At 35.6% G+C, this 5,288-nt stretch overlaps 1 long non-coding RNA gene across 1 annotated transcript; it reads left to right on the forward strand.

The window, feature by feature from the left end:
* Positions 1–2,443: 2,443 nt before the first annotated feature.
* LOC145555262 (uncharacterized) lies at positions 2,444–3,909 on the forward strand. Its single transcript, XR_014091365.1, has 2 exons — positions 2,444–3,043; positions 3,179–3,909. It is a non-coding gene; the product is annotated as an uncharacterized LOC145555262 (long non-coding RNA).
* Positions 3,910–5,288: the final 1,379 nt, after the last annotated feature.

The following is a 5,288-nucleotide window of genomic DNA, read 5'->3' on the forward strand; positions in this document are numbered from 1 at the left end:
ACGGAAATTTATTAGGATTATTAATGTATTAATAATTGCACAGTGCTAGGAACAGTCTGTGACTTATTATATTTATTTGTATACATTTTCGCAGACAATTTAATGCTGTGACTATTTTACGAAACATAAGAAACAACAGGATCCAGCCCTGCACTTATACATCATTTTATTGAGGTCCAAAACTTAGAAGTTCTTGTCTTGTGTCATTTAGGAGTCTTGGGTATAAAAGGGCTTCATGATTGTATTTCAAAGGCAGATTTCAAGAACAACTCGGGCAAGAGTTTGGGTCAGACTGTGCTATTCCGGTATGTTGAGGTGTGCAGGAATCTTCACTATATATATATATATATATATATTATAAGTCCCTATGTTACGGAGAGAAAGCTTCTTCAATCAAGACAGGGCTCGGATGTCTTTTACTGAACATTTCTGTTCAGTTTTTATTGAGGAGAAAACGGCCCATGCTGATAACGGCAACAGCTGTTCGTTACCTAGCAACTAAAATCAACAGAAGCAAGACAGTGACAAAAGACAGAACCAGATCCTGTTAAGCATTCTTCAAAATAAAAGACTTCGTCTATCCAAATAAATCACACTTAAATATGTTTCACTTCACCTTTTGTAATTATATACAATCATGTTCAATTCAATTAATAATAATCATCATGTAAATTTTGGTTGACATATAATTGTAAATCAGCCACTTATCATGCAAATTATACTTAACATATAAGTGTAAAGAGTCATGTCGCAGATATGGGACAACGCTGTGACCAAAGTGCAATATTGTAATATGACATTCATGGACGATCCGATTCTTCTGGACGGATCTTGACTAAGTCATATAGTACTGAAGCCTCACTGAGAGCCGTTCTTTGTTCTTGTAATGCTCTATACACTGCAGTAGCTATTTTATTTCATTAAAATATCTTTATATTTAATTGGTGAATAAATAAAACAAGAACGTAAGAACACAGAGCATGCTCATTGCTCTTTGTTTTCGTCACCTGTCATGGTGGCAGACGTTGCAGCAGGAGGGAGGATGAGAACAGTCACGGTGCTCCTCCTGCTTCGTTACTTCTTGCTTATTAGGCCTTGGACAGTGTTCATAGTTGAGTGTTGTTAATTGCTATGTTTAATGGTGCAGACAATTATTATTTCTGACATTGGCAATATGGGCAACCACACAGGGCGTTATTTCTTTAGGGATGGAAGGAGACCTCTGTGTATTGTGGCACAGAGATGAAAGCAAAACAGAATGAAGAAGAGTTTGAATTGTCACTGGTTAAATTTATTTCAGCTCTAAGTATTTAATATCTAGGTGGGAAAGTGAATCTTTCAGATCAATTTGAGAAGCAGTTTTGATAGGTGCACTAAATTTTATTGTCATGTAGCACGGGGTGCTGGTTTTGATTTGGCCTTGGGTTCAGTGGTCTAGACTACAACTCTGCTACGAGGCTACTTGGTTCCATGTCCTCCTCTGCCAGTTGGATTTCTTTCAAAATAAATGTGTGGCAAAAAAAGTGAAGTTCATGTTATGTTAGGACAGGAGACAAGATGTTTCCATCCCTGAAATTATGATGCATAGAATCATATATCTAAGTCTAAACTATGTTACAGAGTAAACGGAATAAAAACATGCTTTATCTGTGGCATATGATCATATGATCGGTACACTTAATGATATTAGTGATTAGGCAATGCATTCAGCAAGTACTTTTACTTTTAATACTTAAGTATTTTTAAAAACCAGTACTTTTTTACTTTTACTTAAGTAAAATGTTAATGTGATACTTTGACTTTTACTTGAGTACATTTTTGTCTGTGTATTTGTACTTTTACTTAAGTACATTTTTTGAGTACTTTCTCCACCACTGTTGTCTGATATATAATAGATAATCAGTCTGACAGATTGTGTTCTAAAAACAAGATTTTGAAGAGTTACACATTATAGCTCTTCGTTTTAAATTAACTAATACATTTGTTGCTCTTTCTTTTTTACTTGTTTTTCAATCTGTAGTCTGAAGTTGTTGCTTATGTAACATAGTTAAAATGGTTCAGGTTAAATCCTGCTAAAATGCACCATCTGCTGGTAAGAAGTGGTATTGCATTCACCCTAGAAAGAGCGGGGTAGTATGGGTAATCCTCAGAGCCATGAGGATCAGCGACGAGGTGACGTGTCTCTGCTATGTGATAAAGACATTATTTATGCATTTTGTTAAGTGTGTTTGTGGTTTTCGTTTTTGCATATTGTTGGGGTGTGTTCGGTCTGGGTCACGCTAGTTCTGTGTCATTTTTGTCGTGTTTGATAATGTTTAGTTCGTGGGAAAGTGCAGTGGGAATTTCCCACTCGGTAACATTATGGCTCCTCCTTGCAGGAGCTTGTTTTATGCCAGAGACTGACCTTACCTCCAGGGCCGTTGTGTGAAATGCAGGTATGTTTTACCAAATGTCCTGTAGCAGATGGTTAACATGAGACTGAGTTCTATATTAACAGTTTTACATAATGATATGGTTAATTTATGTTTCTGCATTGTTCTAAAATGCAAGGTTATATAAACTAAAACATAAAAATGGCATCCAGTAAATAAAGTGTCAGCATTTTATTGTATTTTTCAGAACATTTTAATTAGTTGCTTTATTTTCTCTGAAAAAGACACTCAGTGGTTGTTCACTCAGTGTAATTTACTGTAAAACAAAATCCACTATGCGATCACTGTAATTTGTAATGATTTTATTGTGGTTACTTGATTATGGGTAATCCTCGGAGAGATGAGGATCACCGACGAGGAGCCTGTTTTATGCCAGAGACTGACTTTACCTACATGCCTGTTGTGTAAAATGCAGATGGAGAAATAAAGAAACAGGTGATGCCAACTTGAGCAGCTCCTTGTCATTCATTGCCACATCAATAGAAGCCACCAGAACCACATAGGCCACACACATATTTCAAAATCAGACCCATCAAGCGTCCGACAGTTTCCCAAAAACATGTGATTGGTTCATCAGAGGCTGACCACAGCTCAGAACTGCTTCTACCATAGTGAGTTTTATTTTGGTTTTTAATACAATCAGATATTCATAAGACCTTAAACCACAATGATGTCATGAAAACTTTAATCCAGTCTAGATGCGTACACCTCCACCTCACACAGTGTGAGATACTCATTTCTTCCAGGTATGACAACGTTGATGTATCGACCATCCATGCCGTTGCACTGAAAGGTTTCAGTAAAACCTGGAGCGATGGTTGAGATCACAGCACACCTGACAGAGGAAAGAGGATTTAAGACATACTTAAAGATACATTAATTTAGCAAAAATAATCATGAGAAATAAAATTTTATGCTAATAACAGCATGTTTTATTTGCATTCAGTGTCTTGATAAAATGACTGTAAACTACCTGGGATTGTTATTTCCGTTGTTATCAAGTGAATCTCCAATCCGAATTTCAGCTCCGTTAATTCGAGTGGGATGTTCTACCCGATTGGTTATGTTAATATTGAACACTTTATGGGTTCTTCCCAGGTCCAGTCTCCACCAGGGGCTAAAGTCATTATTTGTGGCACTGCAGGAACCCTGGCTGAAGCGGCCTTCACGATACCCATCGATAGCGTAGTAGGCGATGGCTCCAGGATAAACTGTTGACTGTGAAGCTTTTCCATAAACTGCCACATTTTCTTCTGCAAAACAAAATGTTAAATGTCAGCTTTGATACATAATCTTCTAATATGCTCTGCCTATATGTACATATTGACAACTGCACATCTTTATATGAAAAGCTTACTTTTTTTTGTTCAAATGCTCCATTTTGTATTTGATTGATGCAAAACGTGTTGTTTTCATATATGAATAAGAATTTACATAAAATTTGTTAGAAAATAAATATCTACTTTTTGTGACAGTACTCCCAGCGGGTGCTTTTTTCTATTTTTTGTTTTAAATTCCCATCAACTTTCAGCAGTTGAGATATATTTTTGAATACATTTTACATTCATGAACAGTATTGACATTGTGAAAATGGTGCCATTTTGTGCAGGCTTTATCTTATGATTGAGTTAAATATTGGCTAAGGCTGTCTGTACAAATATCTTTAATTGTTTTCACTTTGGTCTCAAAAAGTCATAAAAACAACACAAAGTAAAAGAAAATGTTTGTTTTTTTTCATTTTTAACTTTTAAGTAAACTTTATTTTGTAAATGCCCCGATTGAGACATCATAATAGTGCAATATGTTTTTTTTGTTGTTGTTGTATATTAAGTGTGAATGCAGTTTTAAATGTTGGTCAGAAGATAAAATACAAATAAGAGTTATTGGAATTTAAATCTGAGAAGTTACAAGATGTACAGTGAGCAATCTTCATTGAAGTATACCTGGGTTAACGTGGTCTAATCAATCAAGCTTGTCAGTGGTGCTCATTGATCATATAATATGATCAAACATGTTTCGAAAGATTCTCACCAGTTGGGGCGCGGTATCCGTAGACCTCCACTTCACAGACATGTAGAACCCTGCTCACACCAGGGGCTATAATGATCACATAACGTCCTTCAACACCCTTAGTAAAGTTCATTGCATAAGAGCTTCCAGCTGCAACAGTAGAAATGGTAGCAACCCTGGAAAAGAAGAGTTGTATCGGTAACATTCAAAATTTTGTAAGAGTAATCCCCACAGGGTTTGCTGAGGTGCTTAAAATAACAAACCAGAATCTAATTTAGAATTTTTTGACAATTACAAACTTTATTTTAATAGTCTTGGTATCAATATGAAGATTACATTTGGAAGAGTCCATCAGAAGTGAAAGGAGAGTTTCAGGGAAAATGAGGATGGAATGTGAAATTAGTTGGATTTTTTTGTCCATCAGCAGAAAGGTTTTGCAATATACAGACTATATTGCAAAAACAATATAGAAATATAAATAAGGCTAAAACCTTTTGGAAACCATAGACATTACCCTGGACATTACCTGTGCAAAGATCGATGCAGTTAAGATAAACGAAAAAAAAATTGCTGTTAAAATCTTAGGTTGTTTGAGTTTGTTTTGGGTTTTGCCTTTATTTGAGTTCCTTAGTTTCTCATCTATACAAGTTCTGCCTTGTTTTATTCTTAATTTTGTTTCTACTTATTGATTGTAGTTATGTTTATTTCTTGTCTAGTTTTTTCTTGCTTATTCTAGTTTTATTGTGTTACTTTGTTTAGTTACTTCGCAGTAGATTTAGATTTAATCCCAGTGCACGGTGTGCTCTCCCTCTGCTCTCCCCCCTCACACCCATTCCCTCATCAGCC

This window comes from Poecilia reticulata, chromosome 16 (genome assembly GCF_904066995.2).
Source record: "Poecilia reticulata chromosome 16, P_reticulata-male-v2, whole genome shotgun sequence".
Classification (NCBI taxonomy): Eukaryota; Metazoa; Chordata; class Actinopteri; order Cyprinodontiformes; family Poeciliidae; genus Poecilia; species Poecilia reticulata.